The following is an 11,417-nucleotide window of genomic DNA, read 5'->3' as shown; positions in this document are numbered from 1 at the left end:
TTTAATGTTTTATTATGCATTTACATATGTTGGAAGCTACCCAGAGTGGCTAGGGTAACCCAGTAAAGTTGTGTGGGGTATAAATATTAAAATTGGAATGGGACGTCCCTATTTTCATTGGAGAAATGTTGGAGGGTATGTGGGTTCGAGCCCCCATGTTGGGCAAAGCATTCCTGTACTTCGGGGGTTGGACTAGATGACTGTCCTGGCTCCCTTCCAATTCTACAATATGGTTTTCTAAGATGCTCATGGGAAATAGATGGGAGTCGTAGCATCTAAATGGGAAAATGGCGCTGACTGTGTTTCCCTACAGAGGAAGGAGGAAAAGAACGGAAGGGGCTTGGTTTTGCTGGCTGCTTTTAGCCACCAGTACAGTTCTCATGGGGCTGCCTTAAAAAAGAGTGTGGAAATTCCAAGTGGAACAAAATGTGGCAGCTTAACTCTTGGTTAGAAGAACAGGTGATATCTATGTTGTAGCAGTTTGCAATAGTTGCCAATGTGTTTCTAAGCCCAATTTAAAGTGCTGGTGATGGTCTTTAAAGGACTAAATGACTTGGGACTGAATTGCCAAAAGGTTCATCTGCTCATATCTTAGCACACCCTCCAACATTTCTCTGATGAAAATAGGGATTTAATAATAATAATAATAATAGGATTTGTCTGGTACCACCATGTCAAGAGTGCCTAATGTTACATAGCTATTGGTGCAGCTATGGGCTTGTCCACACCAGAGTTTAATGTGCATTCACCTCATCCATGTGATGTCCACCTCAGACTGAAGGTCTTCCACTCTGTGAATTTGGATTTCCCTAGTCTGAGGATAATGTGATAATGGTCAGGAAAATATGACTCCACATTAGTCTACTTGGAAAGTGGGCCTGTTGAATCAATCTGTTCCCTGTGGGTGAATCAAACTTCTATAGTACTCCCCTTTCCATGCTCCTGACTTCCTCTTAACCAGTTCTTTTCCAGAAGCTCCAGAAAGCAGTCATGTATTTTAAAGAATTTTTACACTGTGTTCTGATAGGAGTGCTTCTCTTGAGAATAATGAGGATTGCAGCACACACCAGCGACAAACTGAGGCTTGTTAGCTACACTCCCACACTTCTCTTTAACAGACACCCGGACAAATGAAGTATTATCACAGTTCAAAGTCACATTCCAGTCATGGAAAGCCACCCAAGGAAGCTGCAAAGTAGGGTTGATGTGGGGCATGGCCTGGAAAGAGGGTGTGGCTGGAGCGAGTGCTGAGGACCAGACAGAGTAATTTGAAGGGTCGTAACTGGTCCCTGGATCTGAGATTCTCCACGTCAGTCTAGAGGGTAGATGTTTCTTATACATGAGTTTGATGCTTGCTTGCTAATTCTTCACCCTGCCTTATTACCGGCCTATTGTTGTTGAGTTTCTTCTAGATAAATCCCTACAGGGAAAAATGCATGTATACTCAGCATCTTGCAAGATAAGGGCAAATGCATTTATATAGATATATGCATTTGACTGTACCATTGAAATTGTGGTAATTCTCTTAGCAATCACACACTAAGTAAAAGCATGAAACATCTGATTAAAACAGCTACTTAGCTTCAGACTAAACATTGTTTTTCAGATAAAACAAAAATAAATATGACCAGATCAGATATTAATGGACCAGAAATTGTGCTTTAATTCATTGGTGCACTTGCAAAATGACATAAAATCCTCGCTAGTGAATACTTCCACCATATATTTAGAAGTTTTTGTGCTTGAACAGTGCCTTTAAAATATTTTGAAAGCTTTTAATTGTTATGAACTAGTAATCACATATTTTAACTCTAACATAAAATATGCATTAAAGTATAAATATATTTAAAAACTACTCTGTTTAGAGTAGTCATCAAAACCTGAATGCAAATGTTGTTAAATACAAATCTTAGCAAGTAATTATTCAACATAACAGGCATAATTTATTCTGCCTCCAATAAGTAGGAGGTGTAGACAAAAAAGGCCATAAACAAACTGCATTTAAACAAAAACAACTATGTTCTATTCCAGAAATCTTGTAGACAACATGACACATAAAGGGTATTAGCTTAACATTACATTTCAGTTTACCTTAATTATCTAGCACCTGCAAATTGTTCAACAGAATATACATTTTGATTACAGTAGTACACTAGATACTAATTATCTAAACAGCAGCAAATTTCCTTCATCCTTCTATTGTTTAGCAGGCCAGTGTGTACTTTTCTGCAAAATGGATGATAATTTTTACCTGCCTTAAACACACCTAAACAGCCATCTCTTGCAAGAGATCATCCCTTGCCATGATGTTTCCCAATATCTGGCTATTATGAATTCATCCTAGACAATGGACACCCATGCACGCACCCTAGTCACTGAATCCCTAAATAAACCCCATGGCAGTAACTATTGGGTGCAAGCCGCTGAAAATGAGGTGTGCTGAAATTACACTGAAATCAATGAAACCTTGAAATATACAGTGTGCTCGTTCAGATCAAAACCCTTCTGCCTTTAGTAGGATACTCCCAAGTGTGTAGGATTGCAGCTTTAGTGCTCTTGATTTAGTTGGGACTTAAGTGTGCCTAATTTTCACCAAGTATTGCAGAACAGTGTCCAATGTATGTCCATGCACTGAAGCACTGAGTTTAACAAAACACAAAAGTAAACAATCAAATTATTGCAGGACTCAGCTCCACATTTGGTAAAATAGGCTGAAGTGTATAATGCACAGTAAATCTTAGCCATTAGATTAGAATATAACTGATCATCTTCTTCAATCAAGTCAAGGCATAAGTCATGCAGATTCTCTCTCTCTCTCTCTCTCTCTCTCTCTCTCACACACACACACACACACACACAATCACTAACAGAAGTGGATTATAACTGGGAGTCATGTACAATATAAATAGTCTTGGAAACATGAGGAGGAGGAAAACCAATGTGCTTGGAATGTGGCTGTGGCTCTGACCATAGGAATATGCTTTGAATCTTCAATCATTGCTTTATGACCCATCAAAACTTCCATTACTGCCTAGCAAAAGGGCACATTAAAATTAGACTACTTTTTTTTAACAAGCATAAAATATTAATGATGCATGAATAAGAAACTATTTCTATTAACTATATGACAATGAGTTCATTTTTAAGCAAATTACCTTGTGCTTTATTTCATTTAAGTCATTGTTGAGTACTTTAACATGAAGCTAAATAAGCTGATAAATGAAAGCCTGTTTTTGTTAAGACGAACAAATGCCTGATAATAGTAGTAGTAGTAAAAAAGAAGAAGAAAATGGCTTACTGTGCTTTGATATGAATATCTACCATTTACAGTGGTCTTGCTTATTTGCATTGCATAGCTCGGAGGCAGCACACTAGGGTGTCTAATATAACTGAGGGAACAAGCAGTCCTATGGCCAGGAATCCTCCGGTTCTGAGATTCGCCTCTCCAGTCTTTGCATCCAAGCTGCCCCCATCTCACAAGGGAAGATGGAAAACACAGAAAAAGTATTGCAGGAGACAGTGGGGGCATTCCTCATTTGACCCCGATCCCTCCTATTCAAGTCCATGGGAGAGGAGTAATTTTTTGCTTGATTGTTCTTTAGTGTAGATTGCCCAGGTATTCATGGCTGTGTCCAAGCAGTTAGCAGGTGTGCTCCTCCCCTGTGCCATCCCTGTTCTGCCCACAAAACACCTTGTTCTTGGTTGCTCTGCAGCTGGGACTTAGTGGAGCCTTCCAAGCAGCAGTGCCTTAGGGACATAGGAGGTTGGATGGTTAGATGGGCTAATGGTCCATCTAGCCCAGGACAGCAGTGGCTTTCCAGGGTTTCAGGTAGGGGGCATTCCCATCCCTAGGGACGTTAGGGATTGAACCTGGGCCCATCTGCATGCAAAGCAGATTCCCTACCACTCAGCTATGGTCCTTCCCTGCAGCTTCAAGCCTTCCAGGGCTGTACAGGTTGGCAACAGACATCTTTTCCCACTCTTAGCTCCATCTCTGCTGGCACTTCCATCACTTCCAAGGACTACTCGGCTAATGTATCCAAAGGATAGGATTGCACCCTAGGTCTGCTTTTTAAAATATACGTTTATATGTGAATCGCATTTCGAAACACCAAACAATATCCATTCCCATTCCTCAATCTCTTCAATCAGGAGCAATTTCACTGTTTTTGAGCCTAGTTCAGCACTGGGCTAGAACAGAAAACATTGATGGGAGTGCCCTATTTCTACCACATCTCAAGGGAGTTGTGCGTATCGAGCTATTTTGCTTCATGCCCCCCTCCCCAAAAGAACTTCCTTTTGGGGGAAGCTTTTGTTATCTAGGCTAGAATCTCATCAAGCACAGCTCTGTATATGAAATAAGGGTACATTGTACACTAAATATCTCAATGCAACACATACTATAACTCAAAATAACGTGAGCTTAAAGAATACACACACACACACATATAAAGTCTCGATGAATCTTGAAGAGATATATACAGTCTTACAAATTACTATTCAATGTCACCGGGTTCAGGAGTTCAAGTGTAATGTACTGAAGACCAGAGCGCTGATTCTCTGTGTTAAACCTTGTAGTTGGGAAACTGCACAAGGAGGACTCCAACAATGAGACATCCGGGAAAAATCTACATAATACTCTATCATACGTAGTTTGTACAAAAATTAAAATTAAAAAACAGGCCAAATTGAAGATTGGCTTGAACCCTTGCAATAGTGATGGAAAGAAGTCTACATTAAATGAGTGAAAATGAATGTCAGCCTAGTAACAGAGATATTCAAATATGGAATACAGTTTCTTAAAACAAAGGAAGATCCCAGCTGTTCAGCACATTTCACCCCACATTTCAGTTGTATAGCTAAGCACATGCTTAACTCTCTGCAATTTTGGCTGGATGACACCCACCGCTGGGAAGCGACGTCTTGAAATCCGGCTGTAAAAAGTCCCTTTTTATGAAAGGAAAATGTACATAAAATACTAGGCTATCCTCCACTTAAAATTATTAGAACGCCAAACAATCAATATAATTGTAACATTTTAGTTGACATTTTTGTCATACCCCTTGAGTGCCCAGTAGAGATGATTAACCAGTCCTTCGCCGTAATATTAATTTGTTGCAAATGTACAACATGACCTAGTGTTTCGAAATGATTGCTAAACATCTGTGAAAGACTATATTTTTTAACTGAATAAATGATCACAGCTGGAGGGCTGCAGTAATTACCAATGACCTTCATGGAAAGATATTCATGGGCCAACTTAATATTCAGATGTCTGCATAAGTTTCTCACGGAGTCATATATATATATATATATATATATATATATATATATCCTTCGCTGTCATGCTTATTCCCTTCCTCAGTTATTAAACGAGTTTTTGTTTTATTTATTATATTTATTGATCACTTTTTACAAGGAAAAAAATTTCTCAAAGCAACTTACAAGAAGATTGGAAAGATGCCATAAAATAAAACGAGCTAGAGATGAACACTATAACTAGGTAACAGTAGAACTGGACTGAATTGTATGGAAAGCCAGTCCTGTTGTGTCTGGGAGCTCTGGACTTCTTCCCTGAAGTCCTGCTTTGGCAGCACCACAGCAGTAGTAATGAGATATGCAGTTGGGTAAGCAAAGGTGGGCTCAGTCCCCAGGTGGGGCTGGGAGATTCCTGGATACAATTCTGGAGAGCTACTGCCCATCAGTACCATATAGACAATACTGAGATAGGTGGACCAAATGGTCTGATAAGGTACCAAATGGTCCAATCTAGTCCCCCAAAAACTGCTGACTAAGGAAAACAGGAAATTGCACCTCTGGGTTATTAATATTTTAGGAGATATTGTTTTGGCTCCCCCAGGCCACTAGGACCTCAAGGGCATCCCTTGGGCATTAAAGGTTTCAGATTCAGCATCTATAGGGGATTAGCGCATAAACCTTCAAAGGCATAGAACAAAGCATCTTGTACAGCTAGCGGCAAGATGATTTTGAGTTCTCTGGCCTCTTGAATTATTGGCACGAGGTGGGACTTGATTAAGACTAATAAAGCAACCCAGCAGGCGTTTGGAATAAGGCTGGCATCTTCCGATGGGGAAATAAGAAATCATTTTGGGCACATTTTGTCTTGCGCCTATGAAATTAAGCAAGCATTTTGGAGCGCATGTCTGCTCCTTTCAAACTTATAACATCAATTCCCTGACCTCTAACTTTACAGCTACTAGATTTATCTTCTGTGCCAGCCCCAAAGCTATCATTCTGGGGAGTTATTTTGAGAGGTCTCTGCCATGATGATGAGCTAATATAAATGTCAAGGGGATGAGACATGTGCACATCTTTACCAGCACATTTGAGATAAAGCAATTCTCCTGGATTTATGAGGTAGGAATATTATTTCCCATAAATTAAAGAATGATTTAATTTAACGTTATTATCTCAAGTTTATGAATGATCATCTCATAAACTAATGAATCACCATTTGCCACACTGCCTAGCATTGAATTTGATGTGTTTGGGTGAAATGAAAGCTTAATGTTGAAGTTGTGAGACCTGGCTGGTGGTGATCTGTTACTAGATGATCCTTCAAACTCTGCAATTCTATTATTCTTTTCTGACAGGTCCAAAACGGTTAAGCTTGTATGAAAATAGTTCCTGCAAAGAAGCAGGCTTTGATGTTTGCTCAGTGGTGTCTTTGCCCATTTGCAATAGGTATTTTTGCTAGCTTCTTTCCACCTCGGAAAGAACTCATAGTTTTGCATGCTATCCTATTCTCTTGGTAAGTGTAATGCTTACCTTACATTTGCATGGGACATGGCTTCCGATTAAGTTATTTGCCAGCTTCTGCAGCAGCCAGTCAAGTAGAGATGATCAAGCCATCCTTATTTGCCAAAATATAGGCAAGAAGGGAGGCAGTCATTAGTCTGCCCAGAGTGGCCATATTGTTGTTGTTGTTTAGTCGTTTAGTCGTGTCCGACTCTTCGTGACCCCACGGACCAGAGCACGCCAGGCACTCCTGTCTTCCACTGTCTCCTGCAGTTTGGTCAAATTCATGCTGGTAGCTTTGATTTTTTTTTTTTTTAATAATAATTTTTATTACATTTTCCACAAAAAAGAACAAAAAAGCATATTTTCACAAACATTACAAAAAGAAAAATTTTCACAAACATTATACTAAAAAGCAAAAAAAAGCAAAACATAGACAAAAAATAAGAAAAAAAGAAAAAAAAGAAAAAGGAAATTTTGACATAAAAATAAACTCACTTTCCAATTATACCCTTCAAAACCTTATTTTCCTTACTTCCACCCGCCTCCCAATCTTGTATTCTATGTAATAATTAGTTCAGCAAGCTCAATTTTGTTCATTTTAATTCTTGGTCCCTCCCTTTGTGCTCTTAATTAACTCAGTCACTAGAACCCCTTCTTTTCCTTTTCAATGTCCTCAACATTCAAAGATTTTACAGTGTTTTTGTAAATAGACTTTAAACTTCTTCCAGTCCTCTTCCACCTGCTCTTCTCCTTGATCTCGAATTCTGCCGGTCATTTCAGCCAGTTCCATATAGTCTATTACTTGCATCTGCCATTCTTCCAGAGTGGGTAGATCTTGTGTCTTCCAATACTTTGCGATGAGTATTCTTGCTGCTGCTGTAGCGTACATAAAGAAAGTTCTGTCCTTCTTTGACACCAATTGGCCGACTATGCCCAGAAGAAAGGCCTCTGGTTTCTTCAAGAAAGTATACTTAAATACCTTTTTCAGTTCATTATATATCATCTCCCAGAAAGCCTTGATCCTTGGGCACGTCCACCAAAGGTGAAAGAATGTCCCTTCAGTTTCTTTACATTTCCAACATTTATTATCGGGCAGATGGTAGATTTTTGCAAGTTTGACTGGGGTCATGTACCACCTATATATCATTTTCATAATATTCTCTCTTAAGGCATTACATGCCGTGAATTTCATACCGGTGGTCCACAACTGTTCCCAGTCAACAAACATAATGTTATGACCAACGTCTTGTGCCCATTTTATCATAGCAGATTTTACCGTTTCATCCTCAGTATTCCACTTCAACAGCAGGTTATACATTCTCGACAATATCTTAGCATTGGGTTCTAACAATTCTGTTTCCAGCTTTGATTTTTCCACCTGGAAACCAATTTTCCTGTCCAAGTGATAGGCCTCTCTTATTTGAAAATAATGTAACCAGTCTCGCACCTTATCCTTAAGTTTCTCATAGCTTTGCAATTTCACTTTATCTCCCTCCTGCTCCAGAATTTCCCAATATTTTGGCCAGTTAGATTCCATATTAAGCTTTTTTAAGGCCTTTGCTTCCATAGGTGAGAGCCACCTAGGGGTTTTATTTTCCAATAAATCTTTGTATTTCATCCAGACATTAAACAATGCTTTCCTGACAATATGGTTTTTAAATGTCTTGTACACTTTAGCCTTACCGTACCACAAGTATGCATGCCACCCAAAAACGTTATCATATCCTTCCAAATCTAAAATATCCGTGTTTTCAAGAAGTAGCCAATCCTTCAACCAGCAAAAAGCTGCTGCTTCATAATATAACTTAAAGTCCGGCAGGGCAAACCCCCCTCTTTCCTTTGCGTCAGTAAGAATTTTGTATTTTATTCTGGGCTTTTTGCCCTGCCAGACAAATCTAGAAATTTCTTTTTGCCACTTCTCAAAACAGTCCATTTTGTCAATGATTTGTAGCGTCTGAAACAAAAACAACATTCTTGGCAATACATTCATTTTGATAACAGCAATTCTACCCAGTAAGGAAAGTTTCAAATTTGTCCAAATTTCAAGATCTTTTTTCACTTCTGACCAACACTTCTCATAATTATCTTTAAATAAATTTACATTCTTCGAAGTCAAGTTCACCCCTAGATATTTCACTTTTTTCACCAATATTAAACCTGTTTCTTCCTGAAACCTTTCCTTCTCTACTGCTGTCAAATTTTTCTCTAAAACCATAGTTTTTGATTTATTCAATTTAAAACCTGCCACCCGACCAAATTCTTGTATTATTTCCAGTGCTCTTTTAGAACTAGGGATTGGCTCCTGTAGCGTCAGTACTAGGTCATCTGCGTAGGCTTTAAGTTTATAGTGTTTAACTCCGACCTGTATACCCTGAATCTGTTGGTCCCTTCTAATCATGTTCAGCAAGACCTCCAGGACTGAAATAAAAAGCAAAGGGGAAATTGGGCAGCCTTGTCGTGTCCCTTTCTCTATCTTAACTTCTTCCGTAACTGCATTATTCACTATTAATTTCGCCTTCTGTTCTGAGTAAATCGCGCCTATACCGTTTCCAAACCTTTCTCCAACCCCCATCCCTTGCAAATTTTTCCTCATAAAACTCCAAGAGATATTGTCAAAGGCTTTCTCCGCATCAATAAATATTAAGACAGCTTTTGTATTTATATTAACTTGTAGCTTTTCTAAAATGTCAATTAAGTTTCTCGTATTATTTGACAATTGTCTGCCTGGGAGAAAGCCAGCTTGGTCTTTATGAATCATTGTTGCTAAAACTTTTTTCAATCTTCTAGCTAGAATATCAGCAAAAATTTTATAATCCACATTAAGTAGGGATATGGGGCGGTAGTTCTTTAGTTGTGTCTTTTCTATCTCATTTTTCGGTATAAGCGTGATGTAAGCTTCTTTCCACGACTCCAGTGCTCTTTTCCCTTCCATAATTTCATTGCCAACCTCCATTAGAGGTTGAATTAAGTAATCTTTCATGTCTTTGTAGTATTTGGAGGTTAGCCCATCCGGGCCTGGAGACTTGCCTAGTTGCAGGTTCTTAATGGCACCTTCAACCTCCTGTTCAGAAATTTTGTCATTCAGTATTAATTTATTCTCTTGAGAAATTTTTTGTAATCCATTTGTTTCCAAAAATTTCTCGATTTTGATCTCATTCTGTGGCCCTTGTGAATACAGTTGTTTAAAGTATCTCTGAAAGCAGTCTTGAATCTCCCGTGGGTTTTGTATATTTCGTCCATTTACTTCAAGATTGGTAACAGTATTTAATTTCTGTCTTTTCTTCAGCTGCCAAGCTAGCAGCTTTCCACACTTATTGGCCGATTCGAAGGTTTTTTGTCTCATTTGTTTAATTTTCCATTCTATATCCTGGTTAACCATTTTCAAATATTGTGCCTGATGTAATTTAATTTCTCGTAGAATGTCCTGTGACTTAGGTTTAGTCCTTAATCTCTTCTCGCCTTCTCTAATTTTCTCTAAAATCTTTTCTTTCTTCTCCTCTTGAAGTTTCCTCTTTATAACATTTTGCTGGATCAAAAACCCCCTCATTACAGCTTTACTTGCATCCCAGATTACTCTTTTCTCCACGGTAGTCTTCAAATTTATCTCAAAGTAGTCTTTTAGTGTTTTTTGGGCCTTTTTCACAATTTCAGAGTCTCTAAACAAGGTGTCATTCATTCTCCATCTAAAGGAACCAGTCGGTGTTAGTTTCATATCCATCTTCACTGGGTTATGGTCGGAGCAGATTTTGGGGCAGATTTCCACCTTTCGAATCTTGGGTGCCATCCCTCTTGTAATCCAAATTTGGTCTATTCTAGTCTTTGAGAACACTGTCCAACCATCTCGTCCTCTGTCGTCCCCTTCTCCTTGTGTCCTCAATCTTTCCCAGCATCAGGGTCTTTTCCAGGGAATCTTCTCTTCTCATGAGGTGGCCAAAGTATTGGAGTCTCAGCTGCACATTTGTCCTTCCAGTGAGCACTCAGGGATGATTTCCTTAAGAATGGATAGGCGAATGCTATGGAAACAGAAAGGAAATCGACTATCAATAATGCCAATGTTTTCACAATGCAATACATGCTTACTTAGAAGTAAGCCCCACTGAGTTCGATGGGACTTTCTCATAGGTAAGTGTGTCTGAACATAGTTGGGCTGGCTTCTGAGTGAACATAAACAGGATAGCACTCTGCACATGGTTTTAGTGCAGGGCCAGAGGAACAAATGTAGTGAGAAGGGGAGCAGCAAATGGGGCCCCTCAAAAAGTCGAGGTGGGTCCAGCAACAGTGCAATTATATGCATGGTTTTTCTGAAATAAGTATTGGTGTCCAGTGATAACTATTATGGTCCTGTCCTTAGTAAATATATTTAGGACTGCAGCTTTATTTAATAGATGGAAGTGTGATGTCGTGCATGTTTACTCAAGAGGTAAGCTCCCTAAATTCAGTGTTAAAAGTTAAAAGTAACTCTGTATAGGGCTGGAGCTTTATTTTTATTTTTTTGCAAGTATGCTCAAGGGAATTTGTAGCAATGTAAAAGCAATGCATAATCGTCAACCCAGCATTCATGTCAGGTTGTTTATGGCCAACTCAAGCCACTTCTGAGTATCTTATTTTACAGACTAGCAGTGCAACCCTTCTCATGCCTGCTCATAAGTCCTATC

The sequence above is a fragment of the Podarcis cretensis genome (genome assembly GCF_951804945.1).
Source record: "Podarcis cretensis genome assembly, chromosome: 10".
NCBI classification, from domain to species: Eukaryota; Metazoa; Chordata; class Lepidosauria; order Squamata; family Lacertidae; genus Podarcis; species Podarcis cretensis.
This window is presented reverse-complemented; position numbering follows the sequence as displayed.